The 20,369-nt window shown below is 33.1% G+C and overlaps 1 long non-coding RNA gene across 1 annotated transcript in view; it reads right to left on the bottom strand.

Moving 5' to 3' along the window:
- Window positions 1–3,293: 3,293 nt before the first annotated feature.
- The window catches only part of LOC134709984 (uncharacterized), a 76,787-nt gene continuing 59,711 nt past the window's right edge, over window positions 3,294–20,369 (bottom strand). Inside the window, exons 2-3 of the long non-coding RNA XR_010106080.1 lie at window positions 4,041–4,097; window positions 3,294–3,466 (exon numbers count right to left, since the gene is read on the bottom strand). This is a non-coding gene — a long non-coding RNA (uncharacterized LOC134709984). The remainder of the gene's footprint in view (window positions 3,467–4,040; window positions 4,098–20,369) is intronic.

The raw sequence follows: 20,369 nt of genomic DNA, 5'->3' as shown, positions 1-20,369 counted from the left end.
AGGGTTATTTGGGCAAACAGTCGAGGAATTGAGGGCCAAAAACAAGCATGTTTGTAGAGTCGAGACCATAAATTGTCCAGAATGGTTGTTGAATTACCTAAAACCAATGCTTTATGAAATCTTCTTTGAAAATTAGAGTTGTCTTTCTCTGTCCAGAATAGTAGTTTAATCAACTTAAATTAATGCTTTATACAATATACAATGCAAAATTCACTACCAACTGATAAATTAAAGCAGTCTTTAATAACCATTCAGTGATTACAAGCACTTTGATTATCATTCTAGGGTTATGCCCTTTTACAAATGGAAACATTGAAGAATTATTTAGTCTTAACTTAAGTTTTTTTTTAACTAAATCTAGTGAACCATACCAATAGTAAGCAAATACATATGAAAAAGATGTGGTATGCTTTCCAATGAGACAGTTCTCCACAAGAGACCAAATGACACAGAAGTTAACAACTATAGGTCACTGTACGGACATAAACAATAAGCAAAGCCAATACCGCATAATCAGCTATAAAGGGCACCGAAATGACAATATAAAACAATTCAAACGAGAAAACTAATGGCCTTATTTATGTTAAAAAAAAAATAAACAAAAAACTTATATGTAACACATAAATAGACGACAATCACCGAGTTACAGGCTCCTTATATCATGTTCTCAAATCTAGATATCATCTCCCATAGAGAAAAAAAACGCGTGAAAAAATTAATCTATTATGTGTTGCTCTCCTAGATACAAAATGTATCCAAAATCAAAGATGTAGAACACATTCTATCATAATCATTCGGTAACTAGTGTTATTACTGTCTCCTCCATGCCTGTCTTGAACATAAAAAAATATTAAATAAATAACAGTTCTAATGCTCAGGTTGGTTGTCACCGTGCAACACAGTTAATAATATAAAAAAGAAGATGTGGTATGATTGCCAATGAGACAACTATCCACAAAAGACCAAAATGACACAAACATTAACAATTATAGGTCACCATACGGCCTTCAACAATGAGCAAAGCCCATACCGCATATATAGTCAGCTATATGTAAAAAAATGAACAAAAAACAAATATGTAACACATAAACAAACGACAACCACTGAATTACAGGCTCCTGACTTGGGACAGGCACATACAAAAATAATGTGGCGGGGTTAAACATGTTAGTGGGATCCCAAGCCTCCCCCTAACCTGGGACAGTGGTATAACAGTACAACATAAGAACGAACTATAAAAATCAGTTAAAAAAGGCTTAACTCATCAGATAAACAAAAAAATAATACCATAAAGGAAAAACAAAGAACTCCTTTTGTCAGAAGACAATGTCCAACATCCAAACCTACTATCCACATTCATATGTGTCCACACTTGTAATCTATAAATATATTATTCTCAAATATGAACTTCCAACTCTATGCATTTCAGCAGCGCATGCAAATGAAACTTTGATCGCATAGTTGTTGCGACCCTCCATGTTGCACTTTGTAAATAGAGCTGTTTCTCAAAACACGCCTCTTTTAGGAACTTGAATATTCATAGAAAATTAATTTTGTTTACATACTGGTTCCCATTTTATTTCAGTTCGTATAGAAATTTAGAATATCCTAACGGATGAAAATAAAAGTTGTCCGATGACAAAAATGTTATCTGTTTGGAGTCCGTTGTTTATTATGTACTGAACAAATAAAACGGACGAATAACGAATGCATAAAATGGACACACACCGGATATGCAACGTATGAGAAACGGAAACGTGCAAGACAGAACGGATATCGAACATATGGTAGTACTCCACAGTTAGGTGTGTAGTTTCGCAAATGCTGAATAACTTTTGAAAATCGAAACTATGGAACAAACTTATTCCATACATATGCACATGTACAACACAAACAGTTAGGTTAATGTTTTAGAAATCCAGGAATAGGAGATGATAAAACATTTTGTGGCTCATTTTTAATTTTATTTTCTAACTGTGGAGTGCTACCTACCTACATCCAACGGACGAGTACCGCATAAAACGGACACCTAACGGAAGCGTACCGGATAAACCGGATTAACAAGATATACGGAAAAATTAAAGACGACAATTATAATACATGTTAATCGCATTAATATTCAAAATGTATCTGTGTCTGTAACTGGTTTTGGTTTGTTCTTCAAAATGCCGCCAAAGGGCAGTGTCTGGCCTGAATAAGAGCTGCTTGATTGTGAAGACGTACCCTTACTCCAAGATCGATTACGAATAATAAGAATTGATGAACCTTAAGAAATCTGAAAAACCAATAATTGGCATTTCTTATGCAAAAATTTTCAATTGGCATTATGTTTGTCCATCTGATGAGTTAAGCCTTTTTCAACTGATTTTTATAGTGTGTTCCTATGTTGTATTGTTATACAACAAACCCAGGTTATGGGAGGGTTGGGATTTCCGCAACATTGTGAATGTATGTGCCTGTCCCAGGTCAGGAGCCTGTTATTCAGTGGTTTTCGTTTGTATATGTGTGACATATTGGTTTTTCGTTCATTTTTTTTTTATATAAAAAGGCTGTTAGTTTTCTCGTTTGAATTGTTGTACATTGTTATTTCGGGGCCCTTTGTACCTGACTATACGTTATGGGCTTAGCTTATTGTTTAAGGCCGTATGGTTAACTATAATTGTTAATTTCTGTGTCATTTTAATCTCTTCTTGAGAGTTGACTCATTGGCAATCTTACCTATCCTCTTATTTATATTTACCCGTTTCAGATCCGTTCATCATCCGTTTTCTCCGTTATACGTCCGATAGAAGTCCGTTTCACATTCGTTCAACATCCGTGTTATCCATTAAACGTCCAGTATAAGTTCGTTAGTGAATTTATCTGCCAGACCTCAAACGGATGTATAACGGACACGAATACCGTACAAAACGGACGTCTACCGGAAGTTCAACGGAAATTTCATCCGTTAGACGTCCGTTCAAATTTTTTAACATGCTCAAAATTTTCCTACGGACAGAACGGACGTGAACGGATAAAACGAACGTTTAACGGACATGCAATGGATATGGACGGACGTCTAACGGATATGGACGGACGTCTAACGGATATGGACGGACGTCTAACGGATAAGAACGAACATCGAACGGACACGAACGGATTGGAAAATGATTATCCGTTAGGCATCCGTTCGAGCTATCCGTTAAGGTGTGACCGAGGCTTTATGTTTCTTTTACTATCTGGCCTGATTGTTTTCCCATGTAACTACTAAAATAATTGCAATAATGAGAAAAAGCAGAAATAGTTACATGGTGTATGAATTACTTGGAAAGAATGGTGGAATAGCAGTCAGTCCTTTGTCTTTACAGGTAATACGAATTCCGTCGAAGGTCTGAACGCAGCTACATTTGTTCGACATGATGATATCGAAGTATCAATTCCATTGAAAATTAAACAAACTGCTACACCGAAATATATCGTTTTCATTCTGAAATATGAAACACTAATTAACAATCTGGAAAAAAACAACAAGAATTTAACAATTTCATCAATCAACACGATCATTGTTTTTTATAAAAGTTAAATAAAGAAAATTATAAAAAAAATTATAAGAAACGTGAAAACTCAAACTCGAGTAAAACAATGTAAGAAAAGCTAACACTTGTAGAAAAAGATAACACTATTAGAAATTATTTGACAGCTTTCACAGTAATTAACGTTCTTTCCTATAATTATAGAATATTCTATTAGACACAACTCGAGTATTGGCTTATCCTTCGATGTTAAATAATTGTATTTTTTTCTATTTTCTGTTCCTTAGTTCAATGATGAATTTAAAAGATTATATAATTTAACAGACACACTTTCATCCGCGACAACAGTCGTAGGTTTTCTTCAATCTCATTTTGTGTGAACAAAACATTTTGTTTTCATTTTGAAGCGAACAAACACAAACATGTGAAAAAAGTCAGATATGTTTGTATGCAGCCGGGAGTGCTTCTACCGTATAAGGTGATAGCAAACGTTTTGCTGAAATTCCTTTTTAAACAAAGAAAATTTACCTTTAATTAGATATTGACTAATATCATAATATATCTAACGTCTGTCAGTTACGAAACCTGTAAATACAAATATATATATATGGGTTGAAATATAAAAAAAAATCAGTACATATGCAACAGCTGAAATAACAATTTTGTCAATTGCGTGTAAAAGAGTTCTTTTCATTTTTTTTTTTTTTTTATATTTTTAACCTTTAGTGTTTAGTAATTTCATTTTTGGCTTTATTCTTATGATGTGGTTAGGTTCTTTCATATCCCGCCATTGGTAATTGTGCTATGACCAATAATGAATTCTTGTCCTTCATTATTGATCATAAGCTCTGTCTTTTATTTTTTGGAACAATTTTTTTTTAAAGTCAATAGCCTTTCTTAGTCTTGGATTATTTTCAATTTTAGCTTCTTTTATGTATTTCGGAGTTTAGTATAACGTCCATTGTCACTGAACTAGTATACTTTTTTCAGTTTATGGGCCAGCCGAAGCACGCCTCCGGGTGCGGGATTTTCTCGTTGTATTGAAGACCTATTGATGTTTTCGGCTGTTTTCAGCTCTTTGCTAGGGTTGTTGTCTCCTTGACACTTTCCCTATTTCCATTCTCAATTTTATTCCAATAATATAACAATATTGACTGCGAGATTTAACTAGCTATAAAAACACCGTTTGCTACATAAAGAAATGCCTGTACCAAGTCTGGGAATACTAGCAGTTGTTTTTCATTGGTAGGATGTGTTTGAGCATTTAATTTTGCCATTTTCCTTCGGAATTAAGTATCTTTATTATTTTACTTTTTAAGTATCAATACAGCTTAAAATGCATGTCTATATGTCACGTATTGATGTAAAAAAAATTACAGAATAATAATCATATGTTGAACATAACGCTAAGAAATCGATTAAAAGTTTCGACCAATTTTCAATAAGTCATATGGATTGCATTCAATTGTCAAACTGACAACTAAGCATAGTCAATTGGAACAATTCAATTTGACATAACGACTGTAGAAAGTAAAATCACAAAAATACTGAACTCCGAGGAAAATTCATAACGGATAATCCCTAATCAAATGGCAAAATCTTCAAATGTAGAAAATGGTGAATTGAACCTGGTTTTATAGCGCCTAACTTCTCACTTTTATGACAGTCGCATCAAATTCCGTTATTTTTTACAGCGATGTGTGAACAAAACAGACGTAAAATATAGCAAGATAACTAAATATGTTTTTTTTTGTCTTGTACCCTAATTACAAAATGAGTATTTAAACTTAATTTATATATACATTAATGAAATTTTTTTTTATAGATCAATACCTTGAGAGCATATGTTGAGGAGAACAACCTGCAAAGACGGGCTACACAGTGGAAGCCATTACAGGACAGTGGCATTCCATTTCCAAAACTAACTGATGAGTAACTGAGATCGCTAACTTGTGTAGTTTATCATTATCAATTCAAGCATTCTCCTTCATACATTTTTTGTACATTCAGGAATATATGGAAGGAGATTTCAAAATATGTTTTCATAAGGATGCTACTGAACTACTTATGATACGAATACTGAGTCGTCATGTGTCCTCAAAGAAGTACTTTGTATAGATTAAATATTCTGAATCGGAAGTTAATTCGTGGTACTTCACATGTCGTGCAGGTGCACGTGTTGTAGGTGTATGTGCCCATGTAATCGTTATTATATTGTACTTGAGCAGTGCTAGGAATGCAGGTACAACGGAATATGGTGTAAAAGATTGGAGCACGTACAGGTCTGAGTGACGCAAAAACTTGCCAGACACTATTGACAGTTCCGAGGGGGAAACAGAGAGTATTTGGATATTTGATCGAGGAATACATTTTACTGCGTCCAAATTATTTAATGTCATATATAAGATAAGATAAAGATATAGAGTTCGCTCATGTCATAAGACATCACATTTACTAAGGTTTTCTTTCAACCAGATTTTGTCTCAGGAAGATTCTCTTTTTCTTAGTAATAATTTCACCACACATCGAAATTATGTCCTACTCTTGTAAATCAAAGTATTTAAAAGACTGATTAAGGATTTGGTTCCGGTTCATTTCAGACAATTGTTTGTTCCTAAATAAATTTTCCAGAAATCTATTAAATTCCCAAATATGTCCAAAAATTTAGTCTGAATACGAAGACATGCATGTGTGTGTTAATGTTTACTAACAACCAATTATCAAAATAACATATTTAAAAAGAAAAAAAACAACATTCTACAATTTTTGGATAATTTTCACCTTTCCCCAAAAAAATTAAGTTAAATACAACAATATGTAGGTATGTTTTGTTAATGCTCACTTGAAATGAATACATAGTAGTCAATACTTAAGAAAACTAGAGGCTCTAAAGAGCCTGTGTCGCTCGCCTTGGTCTATGTAAATATTAAACAAAGGACGCAGATGGATTCATGACAAAATTGTGTTTTGTGATGGTGATGTGTTTGTCAATCTTACTTTACTGAACATTCTTGCTGCTTACAATTATCTTTATCTATAATGAACTTGGCCCAGTAGTTTCAGAGGAGATGATTTTTGTAAAAGACTACTAAGATTTACGAAAAATGGTGTAAAAGGGCAATAACTCATAAAGGGGGCAACTGACCATTTGGGTCATGTTGACTTATTTGTAGATCTTACTTTGCTGAACATGATTGCTGTCTATCTATAATAATATTCAAGATAATAACCAAAAACAACAAAAATGTCCTTAAAATTACCAATTAAGGGGCAGCAACCCAACAACTGGTTGTCCGCTTCATCTGAAAATTTCAGGGCAAATAGATCTTGACCTGATTGACGAATTTACCACTGTCAAATTTGCTCAAACTGCTTTGGTTTTTGAGTTATAAACCAAAAACTACATTTTACCCATATGTTCTATTTTTGCAATGGGGGCCATCTTGAATGGTTGGCCGGGTCATCGGACACATTTTTCAAACTAGATACCCTAATGATGATTGTGGCCAAGTTTGGTTTAATTTGTCCCATTAGTTTTAGAGGAGAAGATTTTTGTAAAAGTTAACGACGACGGAAGACGACGGACGCCGGACGCAAAGTGATGGGAAAAGCTCACTTAGCCCTTCGGGCCAGGTGAGCTTAAAATGGTAAAAAAAATTACTATAAAGGGCAATAACTCCTAAAGGGGTCAACTGACCATTTCGGTCCTATTGACTTATTTGTAAATCTTATTTTGCTGAACATTATTGCTGTTTCAGTTTATCTCTATCTATAATATTATCAAGATAATAACCAACTAGAGGCTCTAAAGAGCCTGTGTCACTCACCGTGGTCTATGTGAATATTAAACAAAGGACGCAGATGGATTCATGACAAAATTGTGTTTTGGTGATGGTGATGTGTTTGTACATCTTACTATACTGAACATTCTTGCTGCTTACAACTGTTTCTATCTATAATGAACTTGGTCCAGTAGTTTCTGTAGAAAATGTTTACAAATTTTAATGAAAATTGTTAGAAATTGTCTATAAAGGACAATATCTCCTTAGGGGGTCAGTTGACCATTTTGGTCATGTCGTCTTATTTTTAGGTCTCATTTTGCTGAACATTATTGCTGTTTACAGTTTACCTCTATCTATAATATTATTTAAGATAATAACCAAAAACAGTAAATAATAAAGCTTTCTTACAACTGTCACATAAACTTAACATAAACCAAGAAAACTAAACTTGACCTTTGAACGTGAAAATGAGGTCAAGGTCAGATGAACCATGCCAGGTAGGCATGAATAGCTAACAATTCTTCCATACATAACAAATAAAATTGACTTATTGCTTATTGTTTAAGAAAAACAGACCAAAACACAAAAGCTGAACACTGAGCAATGAATCGTAAAAAATGAGGTTAAGGTCAAATAAAACCTGTGCGACTGACATGTAGATCATGAAATATTTCCATACACCAAATATAGTTGACTTATTGCATATATTATTAGAAAAAAAGGCCAAAACTCAAAAACTTAACTTTGGCCACTGAACCATGAAAATGAGGTCAAGGTCATATGACACCTGCCAGGTAGACCTGTACACCTTACAACCATTCCATACACAAAATATAGAAAACCTATTGCAAATTGTATAAGAAAGACAGACCAAAACACAAAAACTTAACCAAAACCACTGAACCATGAAATATGGGTCAAGGTCAGATGACACCTGCCAGTTGGATAGGTACACCTTACAGTGCTTCCATACACCGAATATACTAGACCTATTGCTTATAGTATCTCAGATATTGACTTGACCACCAAAACTTAACCTTGTTCACTGATCCATGAAATGAGGTCGAGGTCAAGTGAAAACTGTCTGACGGGCAAGAGGTATGCACATACCAAATATAGTTATCCTATTACTTATAATAAGAGAAAATTTAACATTACAGAAAATCTTAACTTTTTTTACAAGTAGTCACTGAACCATGAAAATGAGGTCAAGGACATTGGAAATGTGACTGACGGAAACTTCGTAACATGAGGCATCCATATACAAAGTATGAAGCATCCAGGTCTCCCACCTTCTAAAATATAAATCTTTTACGAAGTGAGTGAACATCGCCGCCGCCGCCGTAGCCGCCGTCGCCGGATCACTTTCCCTATGTCCAGCTTTCTGCGACAAAAGTCGAAAGCTCGACAAAAAACAGCAAAAATTCCCTAAAATTACCAATTTTGCTCTAAATGCTTTGGTTTTTGAGTTATAAGCCAAAAACTGCATTTTACCCCTATGTTCTATATTTAGCCATGGCAACCATCTTGGTTGATTGGCAGGGTCACGCCACACATTTTTTAAAAAGATACCTCAATGATGAGTGTGGCCAAGTTTGGTTTAATTTGGCCCAGTAGTTTCAGATGAGAAGATTTTTGTAAAAGATTACTAAGATTTACGAAAAATGATTAAAAATTGACTATAAAGGGCAATAACTCCTAAAGGGGTCAACTAACCATTTTGATCATGTTGACTTATTTGTAAATCTTTCTTTATTGAACATTATTGCTGTTACAGTTTATCTCTATCTGTAATAATATTCAAGATAATAACCAAAAACAGCAAAATTTCCCTAAAATAACCAATTCAGGGGCAGCAACCCAACAACAGGCTGTCGGATTCATCTGAAAATATCAGGGCAGATAGATATTGACCTGAAAACCAGTTTAACTTCTTGTCAGATTTTCTATAAATGCTTTGTTTTTTAGTTATAAGCCCAAAACTGCATTTTACCCCTATGTTCTATTTTTAGCCATGGCGGCACTCTTGGTTGGTTGGCCGGGTCACGCCACACATTTTTTAAAAAAAGATACCCCAATGATGATTGTAGCCAAGTTTGGTTTAATTTGGCCCAGTAGTTTCAGAGGAGAAGATTTTTGTAAAAGTTAACGACCGACGACGAACGACGACGACCGACGACGAACGACGACGACGGACGACGGACGCCAAGTGATGGGAAAAGCTCACTTGGCCTTTTAGGCTTGAAAAAGGACTAGGGATTATACATACAATCTTGTAATAAGTTGATGCCGTGTTTATGATCTGTGCCAAAAAAAATAGGGACTTTCCGTTTTGAATTCTTGAGTTCAGTATTTATGTGATTTTACTTTTTATATGTCTCATAGCCAGACAATACTCAAGGCATTATCCCAGCCGTTATCATTTTCGGTCTTTTCATCAACAATGACTATTATGTTTTTGAGGTTTTATTTCCCGCGATCAACAAACAGATTCGCTATGAAACCTTTACAGCCAATGTTTGCCTCCACCGAAAGGCTGTTCAAGCTGTCAAGAAAGCCATATGTTTGTTTTTCTGTACTTCTGCGTTTCTAAATCAGTTTGAATTCCTTGTTCGTTGGAACATGGAGGAAAATACAGATATTATCGCTTTTTTTACAGCAAATTATATGATCTGTTCATTTATATTTATAACATGAGTGTGCATCTTTAATCACATCATTAACATGATTTCCGTGCATTTAACTTAGTTTTTTTCAAACAATCAAAACTTGTGACATATATTTTCCCTGGGATTGTTGGTACTATAAAAAGATTAAGATTAAAACACAATTTTGACAGCTGTACCCCTATTTTTGACGTTTTTACCTGTTATGTTTGTTTGTTTAGTTCATGCATCGTTGTCAACATAATTGAATTTGATGCGTCTGCGAAGTTAGAGGTTTTGCTAGCTTTAAAGCCAGATTCAATCCACTATTTTCTATATAATAAAATGCCTGTACCAAGTCAGGAACAAAATATACTCTATCCGACTGGACGCTTGTAACGTAACGATCATTAATGCGTTTTTGAACATTAACATTCTGTGTAATTAAACAAATATAGAATGTGCTTGAGGGGTATATGCGAAAGATACCAGTCTTAAGAATGAATTTCCCTCGCCATACGGCTCATGAAATATAACATTCTCTCGACTGTTATTTTTCTCAAATACCCCTCCTTAACATGATATATGTGTTCAATAAACAATATCCGTCAACAAATCGTTGATTCGAAAATATTCCTGTTATACAACTTTGCTGTCAAATTTCTATGCTTTTGAAATAACCTGTGCCTTGGTATTGTATTTTTTATTTTAAATAAATCAAGCAATCTTTGTATTTTTAAACTTCATTTACAAGCAATTTTCACTCGATATGTGAGTTAAGTTTGTAGTTTACATAGTTAATATCTAAATAACATAATATAAAATTGTAATATTGTTTTTGCCATAATGGTAGTTTACTCACTACGACAAAGTCAGGAATATAATAGTCATCAAAGGTTCCCGGATTATTACTTAGTACATCAGACGCGCGTTTCGTCTACATAAAACTCATCAGTGACGCTACGATCATAATAGTTATAAAGCCAAACAAGTACAAAGTTGAAGAGCATTGAGAACCCAAATTCCAAAAAAGTTGTGCCAAATACGGCTAAGGTAATCTTTGCCTGATATAAGGAAATCCTTAGTTTTTCGAAAAAATTAAAGTTTGTAAACAGGAAATTTATAAAAATTACCACATTATAAATATTTATGTCAACACCTAAGTGTTGACTAAGTGTTGACTACTGGGCTGCTGAAACCCTTGGGGACGAAACATCCACCAGCAGTGGCAGTGACCCAGTGGTGTAAATAGTTATCAAAGGTACCAGGATTATAATTTAGTACGCCAGACGCGCGTTTTGTCTACCCAACTCATCAATGACGGCTCATATCAAAATATTTATTAAGCCAAATAAGTACAAAGCTGAAGAGCATTGAGGACCCAAAATTTCAAAAAAGTTGTGCCAAATACGGCTAAGGTAATCTATGCCTGTGATAAGCAAATTTTTAGTTTTTCGAATAAATTGAAGTTTTGTAAACAGGAAATTTATAAAAATGACCACGTTATTGATATTCATTTCAACACCGAAGTGTTGAATACTGGGCTGGTGATACCCTCGGGGACGAAACATCCACCAGCAGTGGCATCGACCCAGTGGGGAAAATAGTTATCAAAGGTACCAGGATTATAATTTAGTACGCCAGACGCGCGTTTTGTCTCCTAAGACACATCAATGACGGCTCATATTAAAATCTTTATAAAGCCAAACAAGTGCAAGGTTGAAGAGCATTAAGGATCCAAAATTCCAAAACCTTGTGACAAATACGGCTTAGGTCATCTGTGCCTGGAATGGGATAAGAAAATTCTTGGTTTTTTTTTTAAATTCAAAGTTTGGTAAACAGAAAATTTTAGAGATTACTTGTAACAAGTCAAGGAATATGACAATCGATTCTGTCTTGAATTCGACGGTTAACCTCTCACTTATATGACAGTCGCATCAAATTCCATTATATTTATAACGATGCGTGAACAAAACAGACATAGCAGGTTAAATTGTCGAAAAATGATACCGCCATCCTCACCGTGTCACAATCTGAATCAGAACAAAAACACACAAATGTATAACAAAGAAGCACAAAAAAGTGGAAAATATAAAAATTAACAACATCATGCATTGCTTCTTATATATGTATTTAAAATCAACCCAAATGACTCCATGGCGAGGTTCACATCAACTCGAGTAGAGAGTCGCGTGTTTGGTAGAAGATTACGTCACACGGAAAGAGCTATAAAATAAAAATTTTGTTCAAATATTTTCAATATTATAATAGAACAATAACATAGTGATATTATAAAAGACACAATTAAATACATGGTGGGATATAAAAAGTATAAAACTACGTCATTTGAACCAAAGAAACACACACAAAAAGCACGTACATAAAACACCAGTAAAAATGAAAAGATATAACAAACATAATGACGAGATGCATAAAACACAGAGCCACATCATATGTACAAACGAAACACGAAAAGTCACATGTACAAAGCACACCAGCAAATAAAGAGAGATAATACAAACACATTGACGGGATATATAAGTACCGAGCCACGTCAAATGGTATTACCGAAAACAGGAAAAAAACAGTAAAAGTAAAGTTAATAATAGAACAAAGCCGATAAACAACAACATGATACGTGATCAAGATCTATACACCTAGCCGATTATGTATTATTTGTTAAGTTGAAAAAAAGAGTTCCAGATCTACCTCTTCATTTTCTTTTAAATAGTAGAAAAAACAGTTGTGCAATGGTTTCAAAAGAAATTATGTCTGCAATGGTAATACATTTAACCATACATTTATACCAATCGGTTTCACCACTTCTTTCTTTACATATCTGTTATTAGGCGAGTGACATTCAGACCTAAAAAATATTTTTAATGCACCTATCTAACACACAGCTATATTATATATCATTCGAAAGAAAAAAATGTGTAGATTCCATTTTTCCCGGTCGTAAAAATGAAATATGGTGCAATTTTTTTTAAATTGGGGTCAAAGGTCATTCATAATAAATAGAAAGAAAAACATTTTTGTAGTATTGTTGTTTTATTTGAAGCAGCTGGTAATATAGCTAATTCAAATTTTACTTTTACTAAGGTTTTTACATTGTCAAGGGTCTTTTATAGCCGACTATGCGGTATGGGTTTTGCTTATTGTTGAAGGCCATACGGTGACCTACAGTTGTTAATGTCTGTGTCATTTTGGTCTCTTATGGACAGCTGTCTCTTTGGCAATCATACCACATCTTTTTTTTTTTTTATATTTACCAATCTTCAGATACAGAAGTCGGTTTTACAAAAAAACTGAAGACAAGATTTATCGCAAGTAAACTGAACTATTCATGACTTGCGACCAGCTTAAGTCGTAAGATTTGTTGTGAAACTGACCCCAGATGCAAAATTAGAATGCGGTGATTTACAAACTAAACTTAGGTCCCACGGTGATCCTTGTTTTGACACTTGGGATAATATACTTTACAAACACTTTAATTCCTTAGCGTGTTTTTTTTTTATTACAACTGCATTTATTTTCACTCACGTTTGTGCAGTCAAAAGTTTTGGAGTTAAAAATGCAAGCATTAATGTCTTACCAGTATTCAAAACTTAGATATATATAGATATTTATCAACTAATATGAATTTGCGGGATATAGTTCGGCTAAACCTATCTATAGTTTTTTTGTCATTCTGGAGGATTTTCTGTGAATAATCTATTTCTTTAAAAAAAACGAAATAAATCTAATTTATTACAAATAATGCAATATTCTATTTTGTGATTCTTAACAATATAAGACAGTCGAAATTCTTATTTTAAAACTGAGCCTGTGAAGCTTTTGCTTTACTTGAACAATTTTTGATACTTTGCTGATACTGACATAATTCTGTATAACAGATATTTACAATGATTTCAGCACATGTACAAGTTCCCTAATGCATATTTTTTTTCCTTCACAAGAACAAATTCATCAATTCCTGAAGAAAGTATGACGTTTTAAGACCACTTTTGTCATCCGTACTCATACTGGGGTAAACCTACTGCCGTATTAGTTTGTTATGACGTCATGTCTTTGTTTGTCAGCTTTCAGAACATGCAGTTTGAATGATGATGCACTTGGTGGTAGGCGTGAAACGATGGCAATCTTTTTGGTTTAAAGTCTGATATTATGTAGCTTGCTCAAATCGTCTTGATAAGACTTATACATACGTATTTTTGGTTTCGGACACTTTCAAGTTTTCTTTCAGCACCGATCTACATGTCAATATGAATTTTGTTTAACTTGTGATAGACCCGCTATCATTGATGATTTCGAAAGCGTTAAAAGAGAGTTTTCTTAGAAACACAGATAGATGATGTGTTTATATAACTTGTAAGAGCATGAACTGCTGGTAAAGGTTCATATAACTTATAAAAGAAACTACATGCACAATAAACATGGTGCATCGCCAACCATATTTCACACTGGTTATAGAACTCGTAAACGGCACACAATTGTTCCATGTCTACAATACAACGAAGTGTCAGATTACTGTCGACCCTCTGACATTACTCCTCTTAAACTGTTAATCCGTATTTAGAATAAGAAGTCTGATGATATCATATTATAAGCCCGGTACCTTTGATAAGTATGATTAAAAGCACACTATGATCTCTGTATACCAGAGACTAAATGCTGTGAGGTAAACAACAGCTTATCGTATGGCCTAAAACAAGAAGCAATAGCCAACACCGTATAAGCTATAAAGATTCTAAAACAATTTTAATTAGATACCCAAAAGCTTGATTCATGCTCAAAACTACAAACAAAAGCAAAAACCATAAAAAGCAACTAACGACAACCATAATGAATAACAAATCAATTTAAAAGATATTAGGCATATGATCGCTTGTTTACGTTAGACAAGTGTTTGGTCGACATAAGACTCATCGGTGACGATCAAACCAAGTAAAACTTCGAAGAATATTTTAAAACACGTAATCCTATTTAAAATACAGCTTTAGTAATATTTTAAAACACGTAATCCTATTTAAAATACAGCTTTAGTAATATATACCCCCTGAGGTAGAACATTTATTGTATTTCAAATATCTACGAAGAATTCAAAATTGTCAACTGAATGAATAGATATCCCCATATATTAAAGTATTTATAGCATGTCAACATACAGGTTCTTGACCTGGCCCTTGCACATACGCTATGCTTCCTCTAAAATACTAACCAAATTTGCACCATCGATAAGTCTACCGTATGCGATAGTAAAAACGGTAGGAAATTTAATAGGTGGACATATCTCACGTTCAAGTTCATGGTACAAATATCAGATTTGACACATTTTTGCGTACTTTTAGTTGCAAAACTAAAATGTGCATCGATCCAATTGAGAAAGAAGTATTTTTCAATAGTCATTCATAATATCGGCTTTTTGTAAGTGCAAATTGACTAAGAACAGTAAGATATTGGTTTTCTACCAAGAAATAAACGAAAACATTTCAGCTTCTATGGTCCTTTTAATTTATTTTTTTTATACTTTGCGTAATATTAGGACATAAAACAATTGCCTTCGTGGTTATTCATACTCTTTTTCGAAGCGTTTAGGTCCATTAACTTGAGGGAAATAAACAGAGAAAGCGATTTCGGAAATTTGAGTGAAAAGGGGGAGTGTGTAAAAAATGTATAAAATCCAGAATAATACAGTGATAATGATATGTTTCAAACAAGTAATGAATTCTTGAATAATACGAACATTATTAATTTTGGGTTCGAGCCGAACATATCTAAGAAATGAAAAAAAAATATGAAAATTGGCACCATTTTTATAAAAAAAATCCAAAACTGTTACAAAAATCTTTTTTTTTCGCAAAGATTACTTCTTTTATTTTTGAAAAGTATTTTTTTATACATTGACATGTTAAACGTACATAATTTCTGCATTATGACAACAGAAAATAAAGCTACATGTCATTTTTTTCCCGCTTCAACACTGTTGGTCATTTTTCAATTTGGAATTATTTCTCGATTTTATTTCAATTTTTACAAAAATTGCACCGTACGATTTTTTTACGACCGACCAAAAAAGAAAGTTCAGATATTATACTATAACATATAAAAAATTCAGCTGTGTGTTAGGTGGGTGCATTAAAGTCACTAACTAAGCGTCTTTTCTGGATTTGCCTATATACAATAACTTATTTGACAAAAAAGAAATATCAATAGAATTGCCACTTATTGACAATAATTGTCTTTTACATTGACTATACTTCTCGTGGAATTCTTTGATCTAATAAAGGCAACAGTAGTATACCACTGTTCAAAACTCATAAATCCATGGACTAAGACCTTGTAAGAAATCTTTTGGAATTGCATGTGTTAAGGATGTCAACTCAGCTATCCAGTTGGATCTATTTTCTTTTTTTTTGCAAAATTACATTTCCCCATTTTCATTTAAAATACCATTATAAATAAAAGTACCTTTTAACCGACTTTTGAAAAAAGACTTTCGTTATTACATTTAATTTATATATTCCCCCGAATTATTTGTTTTCTAATTTCGTAAAACGTTTTTGGTATATCTGTCTGTCATCCTCCTACTTTAATCCAGCTTTTTAATGCATATTTATAATTTGGAACATTAGTCAAATTTCACTTCACACATTCTTCATTGTCATGTCCAAAATAAATTCCTAGAGCTTTTACAGGTTTATCTGTCCAGCTAATATTTGCAATTTTGTCCTAACTGTTTTTTTAGTTTCATTTTAAATAGACCTTCTGGTTTGTTTGTTTTTTTAATTAATCCAGAATAAGATCCAAAGATTTCAATTTCATTCAATGCTACGTACGGTGTCGTTTTTATAAGTTGTGTCATCAGCAAATTCATGTAATACAATGTATTTTCCTATCAAATTTCATTTGAAATCCTTTTTTTATTTTCGTTATTTCAAAGTCTCAGTGCTAATATTTCAACAGATATGACAAAAAAGTAGAGTAGATAAGGACACCCTTGTCTAATCCCTCTTGAATTCTTAAACATTTCTGAGATCCACCCATTATTAATAATACATGTTTGAACATCTTACCAAATTTGTGAATGATTTGTTGAATCTGACGTGATATAAAGTATCAAACATGAGGTAGCACTCCACAGTTAGAAAATTAAATTAAAAATGAGCCACAAAATGTTTTATCATCTCCTATTCCTGGATTTCTAATACATTAACCTAACTGTTTGTGTTGTACATGTGCATATGTATGTAATCAGTATCTTCCATAGATTTGATTTTCAAAAGTTAAAAGGGTGAAAAATAATTCCTTTTATGTGTATCCATGGCAACATTCTGCATTTATTTAACATAAAATATTGCAAAAAAGGGGGGGGGGGGTGAACATGTCACATATGCCCCCGAAAATTTGGATCAAACTAGAATTTCAATGCGTTTGAGTGATACCGTTTAGAAACTGTTGACATTAATCTTCCTTATGATCAAATAAAAAATAGGTGCCTTTTGCCTCATTTTTTCGTAAAATCTAATCAAAAGTTCGTGCGACAAAAAGTTGGAAAAAACATTACAATAATTGCCGGACCAGTGTATGGTATGGACATGCAAATACGGACTGTCATACAGAAAAAAAGTAATTCATTGATGTACGTCGATGTGACGTATGAAATTTTCTGACGTCAGACACACAATTCAATGAATGTTTTTGTAGATAGATGTTTTTGTGTTCTGTTAAATTGTTCCTTTTAAAATTGTTATACGATGATGACTGATGTTCCCATATTCTGACTATTTTATGTATTGTGTCTGTTTAGTTTACGCATCAATGTAAATAAAACGGAAATTGATGAGACTGTTATCAAAGTGAGAGGGTTCGCGCCATAAAACCAGGTTTAATCCACCATTTTCTACATTTGAAAATGCCTGTACCAAGTCAGGAAATGACAGTTCTTGTCCATTCGTTTTTTTGATGCGTTTTGTTATTTGATTTTGCCATGTGATTGTGGACTTTCCGAATTGATTTTCCTCTAAGTTCATTATATTTGTGATTTTACTTTTTACCTAGCTTTCGCATATACATGTAAAATTCAAAATGAGTATAGCTTTCAGTGCGTTTCTTTTAAATCTGTTTAGTTCAAAAAATGATCTTTGTACATTCATTGACATGAGAAATTAGTTCATATAAAACAAATCTTGTTTCGTCTTATTTCGACAGACTTCAGATTGAAAAATCATTTCCACTGTATCATATCCCGACTTTCTTCTAGAAATATACAAAGAGAATTGGATGCAAATAAAACATAACGACAAAAGAGATAGTTGTTTAGCTTTCTTATTGTAAATTTTTCAATTCTCTTTAGCATCTACATCAAAAGTATATATATCCAAGTTTATATATTATATCCAAGTTGATATGATATTCCAGGGCTTGCATGTGACGGCGTGCACAAAGCTGAGTCTACAAATGTAACGTCTTCAAATAACAAAAACCATTTACGACGTCGGTATTTTCCCTCAGAAAACGTAAGCGTAACAAAAACACTGGACAATTACTTTACCACATAATTCTAAACATTCACGTTCAACATATTTCTTTTTTTTTCGAACAAAAAAGTGCAGCAAATGCACATTTTGAAAATATAAATAAATATTTGCTACGAGCAGTAGCGACGATGTCGTGGATCCTTTTCAGAAAACAGCGTCAAAACTCCATTTCTTTAGATTGTAACATTATAGCTGGACATTTAAAAAATTCAGGTGTTCAGTCTGGACAATCGAATCATTCATACGTTGCAGATTTTATTAAACCTCTGGTTTTGCACATTTCGAATATCAAGTTATTTTGAAAATAAACAGATAGCAATTATATATTTTTTTTACCGATTCTTTCGTTTTGATTATTTGTCCTTCCAAATTACTACTTCTTACACATAACGAAGATCATTCCAAGTATATCTACCATGGTCGTTTTTGATTTTTTTGTGGTAAATTTTATATCATGTCAGAGTCCGAATCTGAACAATTCTATTATACGAAAATGTGGGATACATTGTTAAATTTGTACAAGTTTTAGGTCAAAAACTATATTTTATGCTAATTTAATGTTACAAGTTACATCGATTTTTTGCCGTTTTCGATATGTCCGTTTCATGCTTAAAAGATTAAATATTAATTTACCTTACTAGTAATGTGGAATCTAATGGCATGCATTCATCATTTTGTCATGAAAAAAAATCTTCTTCACAAAATATTATAAATACATATAAATATTTATGTTTAAAGCTATTGAAAAAGCGCATTTTACAGTTGCCGTCAACTTTGTGCACGCCGTCATGTCCTATCATGATGTCATTGATAGAGGTTGCTGCTCACAAGGAAACTATAATACCAAGAGCTTCATGTGGTGAAGTTGGAATCACTTCTTTGCATATTTGATGGACGCAAATACGAGTTTGGTTACTTTTGAGATCGGCCTCGGATTTTGATTATGTCTGTATTAGTTTTCCCTCGGGTTTAGTTTGTTACCCCGATTTTGTTTTTTGTCCATGGATTTGTGAGTTTTGAACAGCAGTATACTACTGTTTATTTTTTTACTGAGATTTTAGATTACTTTGTTGTGCTTTGGATACTGTTGTTTGTCTTTATGTCTTTTTCTATGTCGCTATATCGTTGTCAGTTTACATCTAGTTATGAGTATGCATGTCCATTTTGGTATCTTTTGATCTCACTTTTTCCCCAAAATAATTCTAAATCAACGAAAAATTTTATTATAGAGATTCAAACAGATTTCACAAATAACTGTAACTGTTGCATTTTTGACTGTGGTTTGAATAACATTTGATTTGTTTCAGATTCTTATAATCTAATCAGGAACCTTGTCATTTTCTACAGAGTGAGTAGATATGAGCTACATTCCCTGTCAATATTTGCATATCTCCTCATATAACATAATCAAGATAATACCATACGGGAAATCTGCCGAGCATAACAACACATACTATTGTTCAAAAATCTTTGTTTGCCAAAAAAAATGCTTTTCGTCTTTCATTTTATTTAGCTTCATATTTTATGTGACAAAAAATGTATAGGCATAATACACGCCTGTGTTCAGCGGGGTACCGTATTATTATTTAACAATGTAGTGATTCCATTATAATTCAAAACAAAACTTATGACTTTTCTCAAAATAAACAATAAATTTGATTTTTAGAATTTAAAAAAAAATTGGCAAGGTTAATTTTTACACCCTAAAAAAAGAAATAATCAAAATGTGAAATCGGAGATACTTCCCATATTGGAAACAAACTGCTTGTTTTCAAGACTTTTTTTCCCTGGATACTCCCAAGTTGATAAATAGTATATGTAGACGTTTGAAAGTAAGTTATGACTTGATTAGATATGCTCCGCTAAAACTCAAACACTCAATAAGTGGTA

The sequence above is a fragment of the Mytilus trossulus genome, chromosome 3, assembly GCF_036588685.1.
Source record: "Mytilus trossulus isolate FHL-02 chromosome 3, PNRI_Mtr1.1.1.hap1, whole genome shotgun sequence".
Lineage (NCBI taxonomy): Eukaryota > Metazoa > Mollusca > Bivalvia > Mytilida > Mytilidae > Mytilus > Mytilus trossulus.
This window is presented reverse-complemented; position numbering and strand designations above follow the sequence as displayed.